Below are 12430 nucleotides of genomic sequence, written 5' to 3' on the forward strand. Positions count from 1 at the left end.
TCCTTGAAAACATCGATATTATCGAATCAATTTTGTGAAAATATCAAAAATATCGATAATCAAGCTTTAGTTTTCCCTGAAAAACGTATTCTAAACCTTCTTTGATAAATGGTTCTCAGAAATTGTAAATTAGCCATTAACTTAGAATACTAGTAATTAGCTTAGACTATAAGTTTAAAACATCCGATTCTCTGAAATGAGGCATTAACTGAAGAAGAAGAAGATGTAGAGAGGCACAGGCAAGTGTTTATATGCATCGCTCTCTTTTTGTTTCCTCCATCTGTCTCTTTCTATCGCCTCTAAACACACACACACTCGTACACATGTGCCCATTGAAGTCCCTAGGCCTAATGGCTGCCACAGTGGAATAAATACTAGGTTTTGGCTTTAAAAAATTGTTTTAAAATGTTTTTTTTACAAAAATCTTTAATTTCTTTTTAAAGGTTTTTCGTTGATTTTCCGTTTCCTTCGCACAGAAATAAAAATAGGTTAAACATCTCCTTGGTGTTGTTCTAATTACTCAATTTCCCAGCCTTGCCTCCAAGGTGTCTGGTAACTACAACTAACCAACCCACCGTGCCACCTGCTACACCCCCCTCCCCCTTTTTTCAGCCCACCCCCCCTCCTGGTCGACGACTCGAAGTAAACAGCATTCGAGGGTAGTGTAAACAATCATTGACCTCGTTCATATTTCTTGGAGCGTTCGCTCATTTGCCTTTTGGCCCGAGTCCCAGACGTTGACTCTGCCTGGTCGCAATTAAAATTGTTGTTTAGCTAGTTGCCCCTGGACGACGTGGCCCCTCCTCCTTTTCATACCCACCCCCCTTCACATTTCCAGCTTTCGCTTTTTTTTCGGTGGAAGGGAAGGGAGAAACATTCGGCAGGCGGCGGCATTTGGGCACCAATTAGCCAGCCGAGAAAGAGGCAAAAATCAGATTCTATTGCGATTTCTCAGCCCCGGCAAATGATGATGAGCATAAAGCACAAAGGCAAGAGCCAAGAGCCAAGAAGCCTTTGGTAGCCAGAAGGCATCAAAGCCGGGAGCTGAAAAGAGCCAAATCACGATAGGCTCAATTGCTAAGACACAGAAAAAAGGAACAATCGGGATTCCGGTTAAGCCGACCAAACCGAACTTGGGCATACGCTTTTATAGGGATTTTCCCCTAATGGGTAATTTATAATAGTTGTGAAGTTTTGATAACCGAAAACCACTCAAATCCCAGGATTTCATGTTGAACTTTTGCACTTGCAGTTTGCCATAAAAGCGATTTTTTAAATGGCAAGCAAAGAGGATTTGGAAATCAGAAATTATGAAGCTTAACATTAAATAAAGACTTTTTTAATGGCTAAAAATAATCGGTGTTTTAAAAATAAGTTTTTTGCAAAGAAAATAATTGCAAAAACGATTTATATATAAAGCGAAGATTCTTTTTATGGGTTCTCTTTAGTAGTAGTTTCTGTAAAAAAAGAGATAAAATATGAGTGCAATACAAGCGATTTGTTTAATGAGAAGCAAGGGGATATGAAATGCAATTAAATGATGAAATTTATTATTATGCGAAATGAAAAAACAATTAAAGAAAAATAAATAAATACAAAATAATTTAGTTGGTAAATAAATAATAATAAGTAGTTAAGTAACTAAATATAGAAACAATTAAATAATAAAAAAAATAATAATTTAATATATATAAAATAAATAAACAAATATCTAATAATTAACTAAATGTATAATCATAAAAAAAAATAATTAAAAAAAAGCTCAAGCTTCATCTCCCAGTTGTTCTTTCCCTTTTGGCCCATAGGGCATCAAACTTTGCCCGAGGAAGGCGGAGCATGAGGCAAGTTTAAGCGGCTTGTTTGCAGCCAGCCCATTTTCCATATCCCTTGGCCTGAGAATGAGGATGAGACCGAGAATGAGCCTTAGCCCGTGGCCCAATATCGGAGGCAGGCAATCAAGGATAACGCGCATTATCCCGAGGCCCACATATGGAGGATATAACGATGGGGTCAGAGGGTTGGAAATTGGTATTTTGTATTTGGTATTTCGTGTTTGTGTGTGCGTCGCTGCGACGCCAGCATAGCGCTGGTTTAGCATTTTTATGTCTCCCGACGACCCCGGATTCGTCTTCCTCCATCTCCTGCTTTCCCTGGCCTACAGAGACATTATGTAGTTGGCTTTATCGCAAACGATTTGCCAAACACAATATGACGTCGACCAGAACCCAGAACCCAGCACCCAGGACCCAGGACCCGAGACCCAGGAACCAAGACCACGACCACGACCAAGAACAGGACCAAGTCAATGGCAATGACAATGGCATGGACCACAGAACCACACACACATTAGAGCACATGTGCGATAGTTGGCAGGCGACCAAAATGTCGAGGGCCCAAGTAAAAGTTTTTCTGATGGATTGAGCTCAACTATTTTATATTGTGTTTATTAATCGTTTCTTACAAAATTGAGATTAACGAACAAAAGAGTATACAAGTATTAAGTTTTTATACTTCACTGGTAGGTGGCGCCACTCTCGAGCGACTGATTTGTTTGCTGCTTACATATCTCTATCTCTCTCACACTCATTCAACTAAGTAACGGGTATTTGGTAGTCGAGGCTCTCAATTTTGTAACTTTAATTTTAGTTAGTTAAAAACTGTTTTTGTGTTTAGCCTTCAATAAGGTTTAATCAATGATTTTCACTTACCTTTGCCTAAGAAGAGTGTAAATTGTTTTTAACGGCTTGAAAATTTTAATTAATTCCAAAATATCATGTTAAATTAATGGTTATTTTTTGCCTACTTCGAAATTTGTTAATTTGTCGCCTGACCTTTTTCTTAATATGTATTTCCCCGCACACAGTGGCCATTTATTTTTTTTATATTTATATTCTGACCTGTTTTTGTTGCACCCCTTTTGTTGTTGCTGTTGTTGTAGTCAATGGAGCGTCGTTGGAGGCATTTGTTTACTTGACGCTGGTGACTTTTTAGGGTCCTCGGTTCCAGCGTTTATATGGGGCATAAAATTAATAATAACAACAAATGGTGCGGAGATGTGGGAGGATGGGACAGTTAAAGCTTAAAGTTGTGTCTTTCTGGGCTTTAAAAGGGGGAATAGTTTTCTACGGGATCTAATCATCAATTAGAGCTGCGTTTTTAATATTTTGACAGTCTGCCAAATCAGTTGCAACTTGCTTTATCGTCTCGTCTCGAATCCTTACTCAAATATCAAGCATACGCCACGTTTGCTGCCCCCGGCAAGGCACACACAGTCAGTCTGAATCAACCCCTACACCCTCTGTCTTCCACCCTCACCCTCCTATTCTTCAGTTCAGTCTGATGCTGGCGCCGGCATTCGGTGAAGTGTCTGGAAGCTGTCGCCTCTGGCTGGGATTGGGGGTGGGTTTTGGGGTGTTGGGGGTTGGGGGGTTAAGGGTAGAAGGAAGGGTAGGGGCACGTTGTCGAGCACCCGTTCACACGACACTTCAAGTGTTCCTCCTCCTGCTCTCCCTTCTCCCCGAGGGGCTGCTCTTGTTTGTTCCTGTTTTTGCCACTTTGCAAGTGCGTCTATTAATTTTCATATCGCCAGCATTTCTCAATACTCTCGACGTCTTCTTCTGGCCTTCGCTCATTTTGGCTTATGAGGCATTTCCTCAGCACAAACACACACACACACGAATTAAATAATTATGCGCTTAATTATTTGTTGGGCCTAGACTTTAATTACTTTTTAATTTCTATTTAAATGTGGCAAGCAGTGAGCCAGCTAATAGACATCTGCGGCGCGTCTGGAATGTATAAAAGTGGCTGAGCAGCTATTAAGCCACTCAAAGTTCCCCCCGAACAGATTGATTTCCCCGAAGAGCAGGCGTCAGCTGGCATTTCCCCTTCTCACTTCCCTATGTGTACCCGTTACTCGTAGAGCAAAAGGGTATATTGTATTTCCGCAAAATTTCAATACTTCGGAAGAGTGTAAATGCCGTTTTGTTCATGTATTATATACCTATCGAAATGTAGAAGAAATTTTTTAAATCTGACCATTCGTTTAAAAGTTATAAGCAAATAATAAAATGCAAGCAGTGCAAGCAGTTGCTTTGCTGCATGCCTATCTCCATCTCCCTCCCACTTCCTTCAGCTAAGTAACGGGTATCTAATAGTCGAGGCACTCGACTACAGCGTTCTCTCTTGTTTTTCCTAGTTTTTCCTAGTTTTTTCAACCCTCCTTTCGGCTGCGTGTGTGTGCATAATTTCCATTCGAGATTTATGCACTTCGTTCTGCATTTGGTTGCCTCTTCATTGTTTTTTTATACTTCGTAGCCAGTTTTTATGGCTACGGTTGATTAGCATAGTGTTTGTTGCACGCATTCCGAATGCAAGTGCCTTGAATTTGCCTAGTCTTAGCAGCTAAGCTCTTTAATTTCCACTTTGGAAGCGAAGAAATTGCCTGGAAAACTTTAAGGGGTTCTCCTTGGTTCTTCAACTCCTTCTTGTACTTGGCTCATTAGCTTATTTTAAGCGAAACGAAACTGCCCAGTGCCCGCGGGGCAGCCGAAAATTGCATTTGCCTGGCTTTCCCGACTAATGCAAAACTTATTATCCGCTTGCGTTGGCTTACGTGCCCCAAGCCCTCAAACTATTCGTTGCAACAACTATTCGCTCCTTTTTGCCCTGCCCCGCCCTTCATCGCCTTGCTATCCTCGGGCTTTCGCCCAAAAAACAGAGCACAAAATTTCTGTCGGCTTGAGGTTGGCCTACCGCCTACGTACCCCTCCCTAGCTCCTTGTCACCCCTAAAACACCCCCCCCCCCCCCCCTGAAAAACGCCCTACGAAAACCCCACACAGTGTGCGCACTAATTACGACAAGGTCGGTGCACTAATTAACAATGGCTTTGAGGCAGCTAAGCGATACGCCGCTCGAGCGAGGGCCAAAAACCCCCGAGAGAGTCCTGTGCAAAGTCAACTTTGCATTTGCGACGTCAGTGGGCAAAACTCCTCGGCGGCCCACGCGGCGTATGATAAATATTTTTGTTGCGTATCCGCACTGATAAGCGATACATTTTTCGGGGTGATTTACCCATGATAGTGGTTACAGCTGAATTTGTGACGACAGAGTCGTTTTTGTAGGGCATAAAACAATCATTAAAGCCAACTAACAATTTAATAAGGTTAATAAAAGCAATCAGTAAGTAATAAATAAATAACTTAAAATAAGAAATAGATTGAAAAATAAATATACACATTTAATTAGGTTGATAGCAAATTCGAGTCAGGAAAGAATTAAATTTTTGTAAAACAATAAAGTATACTAAATAATAATAATTTAATAATTTTTTTTACAATTTAATTAGGTAAATAACAATATTGCAATCAAAAATAAAAGCAAAAAAGTTAAACTGACAAATAGATTCTAAAAAAAAATATTTTCAAAATTTAATTAGGTTAGGGGTAAGAATTATATTTTTATAGGTCATCAAACAATCAAAAAGTGCCCAAAAATAAAAGCAAAGAAGTTAAACTAACTAACAGATTGCTTAATAAATATTTTAACAATTTAATTAGGTAAATAGCAATAAAACAATCATTAAATAATAAATAAAAAAGTTAAACCAACACATAGAGTGGTCAAAAAACATTTTAGCAATTCAATTAGGTTAATAACAATCTTCAGTCGGGTAATAATTATATTTTCAGTCCGTCCAACAGTTTGGCAACCAATAAATAGGAGAAGTAAATTTGCATAATTTTTTCTTTAGCTTGAACTTGTTATGTTTTCGGCATCCCAGCTCCTCGACCTCTTTCATTCCGGCGAACAACAAAAAATTTCCCACGCTGCTTATGATAAACAATTTTTGCCTTGTTTATGCCAGCCGATAAGCGCGGTGGGCGGTCAGGTGTATCTCTCGGTTGGTTTTTTGGGGGGCGGGTGGTGGTTGGTTGGGGGTTGGCGTGAACATCGCTGATTTAATGCGATTAGATTAGATGAGATTTTTGCCGTTTGTGATACGGTTTTTTTCTTCCTGGCGCCAAAAACTTGGTAGCGCCGTTAGCCGTTAGACCAAAAGGCGCAAAAGCTTCGCCGCAGCAGGAGCTTTTTGTGTCGCAGAGGGAAAGCTTCGGCTTCGCTTCGCCAGTGGTGAATAGTGGGAGTGAGAGGGCAACAGAGAGGGAGCGAGAGGGAGAGGCAGCCACTCTGGCGTGGGAGTTAATGCTCGTAATGTCGAATTACTGGCGTTCCCCGTTCCGCGTTTATCCTTCTGTATTTATAAAGCCGAGCGATGGATATTTCACCTTATTTCCTTTTTTTAAGCCGCTGCCTTTTCTTGTCAGACTCACGCACACACACCCCCACGCACACACACACGCACACACACACACACGGTGTGGCACATATTAATGCGCTAATATTACGCATACGGCACGTTGCCCCCATTTTGGCTGCATGAGCTGTTGGGCTTCCTGCACAGGTGTGTGTGTGCGAGCGCACAGCTGAATACAAATGCATATTGAAATTATTAAATTGCATTACATAATTAAAAAAAATAGAAAACATAAAAAACAAAAGAAAACCAGTGAAAAGCAGCCAAAGGCAACCAGCTAATTGAATGAGCGAGCTGCTGCAGCAAAGCGGCTCCCAATTAAATGCATTGACCGCAAAAATTGTCAGGGACTCGTGACGCGAAAAAAACCCTGAATTTGAATATTATCCCATTTGATGATCAGATTTCTGGCTGCCCCCCGAGGACGTTTACCAATTTGACGGCAATCTCTTCGGCTGGATCTCAAGGGCCCCCGCCTTCAACGCGGGGGGATTTTCCCGGCCAGTGTGACCAGAGCGCCCGGGGGGCAGCCCAGAGAGGCTGTGCCACTTGATGCCATTAAAATAAGCCACGAATTTATTTATTTATTTAAACTACTCGAGCGATATCTGTGTTGGCTTAGCTGCCTTCGCAGCCATCCTCCGCCCATCCCGAGTCCTTTTCAGCTTCATGGCTTCCGGCTGCTGCTGCTGATGCTGATGCTGCTATGATGATTGCGTTCTGCAGAAAGCTCTCCGGGATTACGGCGGGAGTTGCGAGGGAGTGGCAAGTGGAACGACGAGGAGGACGCGCCTCGTTAAACTTCGTCGGCGGCTCGTATCAGCAAGGACATTCGACCTACTGTTGATTGCGCTCCGCTCCGAACCGAAGCTTTTCAGTTGATTTTCAGACCGTGCCACGAACGGAACGGACCGAAGGCCCGACTACGGAGCCAAATCCGAGTCCTAGTCCGCATCCGCATCCACATCCGCATCCGTATCCGAGTCCGAGCAGTTAGTTCCGCCCACCCATAAAAAACAACAACAACAAAAAAAGAAAGCCGGAGTCGCATCTTTCGCAGCTTCTTGATTTTTTTCTGGTTTCTGTTCTTGTTTACTGTTGGTAAAATATAACAAAAAAAGAAAACAAAAAACCGAAGCCGGAAAAAAAGCCGAAAAAAAAAAACCGAAAAACCGCAGGCGAGAAATGTAAGACAAATTCTGGAAAATATTTTTAGCGATCCACAATGTTTGTTTATTTCGGGTGTAAAGGGCTTAAGCCAGGCAAATATTGCTCAGCCAAGTGTGAGGCTTTTGCCAGTTGATGTCCTGTCAAAGAGCTCCTTTATTGATAAAGCCACACGAACACAAACACAATGGGCCAGCATACTCACACACACACTCACACACACACTCACACACACACTCACACACTAGAAGAGTCAAGTCTGACAACTTAACGACTTACTTAGCCAAAAAAAAGGGAAAAACAGACCAAAAGCCGAAAGAAAAATGCTGAAAAGGTACGAGGACATACAGAACATAACATGACCCCCGAAAAAGTGTTGAATGAGGGGGTGGGGGGGGGGTTTCGGGGGTTAGACGCCTCCTAATAGACTGCCCGTAGAAAGCCCATAGAAGGGTAACTGAGAGCCACCCACACACGCAAACAGTCACTCTCTCTCTGCTTTTCGCCCACCTCTCCGGTGATAAAATATTCAATTTTTGTTCCCACTGTTTGCCCTCCCCGATATACGCATACCCTATATCAACTTCCTGTCAGCCGGGGACATTTTGACAAAGGTTCTATAATTGGTTTAGTGGACATCATATTTGCTTAGGGCCAAGAGAAGTTATTATTCGAACTTTCAATGTGTTGGGTTAAAGTGCCTTATCTTCATATTAGTAGTGCCTTAAATCAAAGGGTATTTTTCGTTCTTTGAGTAATAAACTTATGCTTATCCAAATTAGGGTTTATAAATAATTAAATATACTTTAAATTTATCTTATTTAAAAAAAATCAAATTTATTTAATTAGTCGATATTATAAAGATCTACAAATGTACATATAATATTTAAAATGCTGTTAAATTATTTCCTCAAGACATAGTGTTGTCGTATAGGGTATTCAAAACGTAAGGCTTATGAATTTTTAAATACAGTTTTAATACTAATTGCACTCATTTTAACTATAAAAAAAAGATAAATTTTATATTTTAAGACTTATTATTAAGATCTAAAAATTGTCATAGATTAACCCAATAATATTTAAAACGTATTTTGAATGATTTTCCCAAGGGATTATTTTCTCCTAAAGGGTATTCAAAACTTCGCTAAGTCACAGAAAATTTCCCAACATCTCTTCTAATATTTTCTTTTTTTGTTAATTATACCCGTTACTCGTAGAGTAAAAGGGTATATTGTATTCGTGCAAAAGTATGTAACAGGTAGAAGGAAGCGTTTCCGACCCCATAAAGTATATATATTCTTGATCAGGATCACTAGCCGAGTCGATCTAGCCATGTCCGTCTGTCCGTCTGTCCGTCTGTCTGTCTGTCCGTCTGTCCGTATGAACGCTGAGATCTCGGAAACTATAAAAGCTAGAAGATTGACATTTTGCATGCAGATTCTAGGAGTTCCTACGCAGCGCAAGTTTGTTTCAAAAGGGTGCCACGCCCCCTCTAACGCCCACAATCGCATATATACGATTTTAAAAATTTCAATATTTTGGAAAAGTAAAAATGCAGTTTTATTGTGTTTATCAATACCTATCGAAATGTAGAAGAAATTTTTTAAATCGGACCATTCGTTAAAAAGTTACGGCGGATCAAAGTTTTTCTCCATCTCTTTCGCACTCCCTTTAGCTGAGTAACGGGTATCTGATAGTCGGGGCACCCGACTATAGCGTTCTCTCTTGTTCTTCTTTGCTCTCTGCTGTCCAATGGATGCTTCTTCTTTATCCCGCTGTTGCGCTTTGACGCGTCAGACGACGTCAGCGATTCTAGACAGCTCCCCCTTCACCCACGCCCCTGACATCCTGGCACCGCCCCCCTCCTCTCACCTTCAGCAGTCTTCGCCTGTTCGCGTGGCTTACGAAATTGAATGAAAATAATCAAATCAAAATGAAAGAGGTTATGTAAATTTTGCTCACGTGTGCTTGTGCTTGTGTGTGTGAATGCTGCTTGTGTTTGTGTTTAAGTCCTATACCGTTACGCTCCTTTCGACCGAAAGTAACTTTTATTACTAATTTCTAGCTCTGGCTAAAGCATTTGCATAATGCACGGGTCCAAGTTAATAGGCAGATACAGGAGATCCCCGGCAGACTTTCGTGCAAAGTGGCTGAATAGGGTTGCCGCAACTAGGGTTGCCTAGGGTGTTAATAAAGCAAGTATGTTTCAAAATCACAGTGATAAGATGACAACGAGGGGTAACTAATGGGATTGTTAGGGAAAATAGGTAATGCCATTTGCCGAAGAAATTCAAACAGCTGACGAATCAATCTTCAATCAAATACAAAGCAATCACGAGATTTTTTTTTTGATTTTTTGAAGTCTTTGCCAGCCACAATTTGCAATTTCTAAGGCCCGACAAGAAAAACTTGTTAAGAACTGGTAAAGCTTTGCTGTTTTTCTCCACCCCTTTTCCGCTTTCCCTGTAAAACTTTTGCGCCCTAAGACTTTGGCTGGCTGCCCAAAAATTGCAATTGCTACACTCTCTCCAGCTGGCGTGAATAATTGTTTGCTTAAAAATTCCATTAAAAAGGCGAAATAAAGCAACACCAGCGACGTGTCTGCTGTGTTTTGGCCAAGAAGAGGAAGTGGATGCTCGAATTAAGGCATCCCTCGCATTTGTGGTTAAATTTAGGAGGCATTGCTTATATCCTAATTTATTGGGCCAACTTATCGCTGCTGTGTTTAAGTTACGCCAGAAAATTATGATTTTATGCTTCAGGATTCGGGATTCAGGAGGAGAGGACAATTTCGCAGGACTCACTGGCGAAAATTGAGTATTCACTGGGGTATTTGCTAATTTATGGGTTCCGAAATTCAGTTCGTTCGTGCTTACTTCCTAGCCTACCGCTCACCCCCTTTTTCATTCAGAGAACTTCGACTTGCCATTGACTAATTTACTTAGCTCAAGTTTGATCGAGTTTCGGCCGACTCTGCCCAGGCAATTAAAGTGGACCAGTGGACCGGTGGACCGGTGGACCGGGGAAACGCCCCTTTGTCTCCGTTTCACTAGAAAATACCCAAACAAATTAGCATTAGAGCTCGTTAGCCAAAGACACCGAAGTCTTGGCTCAAACTTGTTTACAACTCGTTTGGCAATTATTCAATTCAATGGCGAAACGCCGATGGGGCCATTTTATATAATAAGTATTCTGCGAAAGTTGTGGAAATGCATTTAGGGCTGGCCGGAAATCGCGTAATGCCCTTGGACAGCCAGGTGGAGTAGGAATCGGAATCGGAATAGGAATCGGAATCAGAAACAGAGCCGGAGAATTGGAGAAATGACTGACACTGAGACAAGGCAGAAGGCCAAGGCGGAGGCGCCTTAAAGTATGCTCAATTTTCTTTCCTTTCAATTTCCGACTCTGACAGACACAGACAGTGTTCCGCTGAGCAGGACGAAAGGGACGAAGAGGACGAGGACGAGACAGACGCCCCAAGCAGTTGGCACAAACAACATCCAAGGGGAAGGGGTCCTGCCAGGCAGGACACTCAAAGGACTCGCATGTGGACGTGGGTCTCTGTTCGTTAGCAGTTGCATCACCGTCCATGTGACCCCTGCACTCTGCACCCTTTCACCCTTTCACCCCCTTCACCATGGCAACACATTTGCCCTTTTCAGCTGGAATGGCTTCCTAGTTTTTAGTTTTTTTTGCCACCCGTGGGGGGCAGTGCCCAAAAAATGTCTCCCCAAATGATCTTCAAAGGGAACTCTTCGGGGGGCTGGGGGAATCAATTTCCACAGCTCCTCATTGTGTTGTGGATTATTCATGCCCTGGCCCCTTCATTTTATTATTCTCTAATTCTTTCCCTCGTTCGGGGCACTTTCCTTTAGAGCAATAAAAGTATAATAAATATTTTTGGGTTTTTAAAAATAGGTGTCCAAAAGTATGCAACAATATATTTTTTTTCTAAAAGTGTTACGAATTCATACTGGCACATATTTTGTTTTATTCTCTAATTCTTTGGAGTTTTGAAGTTTTTAATTTTAAAAAAGGTGCCTAAAAGTAGGCAACAATATATTTTTAGACCAAAAGTGATATGAATTTATTTATTTATTCACTGCCTACTTCAAGGCACATATTTTAACATTTAAATGCGATTTCAGATTGGTTTTCACACAGGTGTCTGTACTATTTACCATGCAGCTTTCGTAATAATATTTATGTCTCATTTTGGGAAACTACTTTGCTTTTCTTTTATTCTATTTTGGCACACATTCACCCATTTATTCTGCTTCAGTTGCAACTCCATTGTGCTGCTGTTCTGCTGTTCAATAATTTATATGCTTTCCGGACTCTGTTTAATTTTCCCCTCTGTCATGAGCCATCAGTCCAAGGCGTTCTCGGGGATCCCCTGACCATTTCTCTCACTGTCAGCAGTTAACTTTGGGCACATCCGTCGAGAATTGTTGTCGTCGTCGTCTTCTGTCGTCTGTCTTCTGTCGCTGTGGCCTGTCCACACGTTGACTTGGCTGCGGATGTGACTGCGGATTTCCATCAAAAGTTGCCTCTGTCTCTCTGTCGTGGCCATTTTCTTCGCCAGCTTCCGCCCGGGGCCATCAAAATTTGTCCGCAACGCAACTCGTAAAATGAAATATGAAAATGCTTTCGGATCTTTTACGATTGCGTTATGCAAGTTTCTGTCTAATTTGTCATGATTTCTTCGAGGACGCGAAGCGCCTCTAATTACGGAAGGGGGAGCGGGGGCTTTGGGCCATAAATTATTATTATGGCTCTCACGTGGTGGGGGCATCGGCTTTACCAATTCAAAGTCAATTAAAGTCTCACGCAATTTGCTTGTCAAGTGGCAACAAAGAATTAAAAAACTTTTCACTCCGCTCCGCTCACCGTGGGCTATCGAAAGGGGCGAATTGGGAAAGGGGAAAACTTGCCTGGGAAATTA

The 12430-nt window shown here is 41.7% G+C and overlaps 1 protein-coding gene across 4 annotated transcripts in view; it reads left to right on the forward strand.

The window, feature by feature from the left end:
- The window catches only part of Frq2 (Frequenin 2), a 30657-nt gene that overhangs the window by 4105 nt on the left and 14122 nt on the right, over window positions 1–12430 (forward strand). The window contains exon 1 of one of the 4 annotated variants that reach the window (XM_017146958.3): window positions 7364–7505. The exons of the other annotated variants lie outside the window; for them this stretch is intronic. The gene's annotated coding sequence lies outside the window, so the exon portion shown is untranslated. Of the gene's footprint in view, window positions 1–7363; window positions 7506–12430 lie in introns of those variants that run through there. 4 annotated transcript variants of the gene reach the window in all.

The sequence above is a fragment of the Drosophila takahashii genome, chromosome X, assembly GCF_030179915.1.
Source record: "Drosophila takahashii strain IR98-3 E-12201 chromosome X, DtakHiC1v2, whole genome shotgun sequence".
NCBI classification, from domain to species: domain Eukaryota; kingdom Metazoa; phylum Arthropoda; class Insecta; order Diptera; family Drosophilidae; genus Drosophila; species Drosophila takahashii.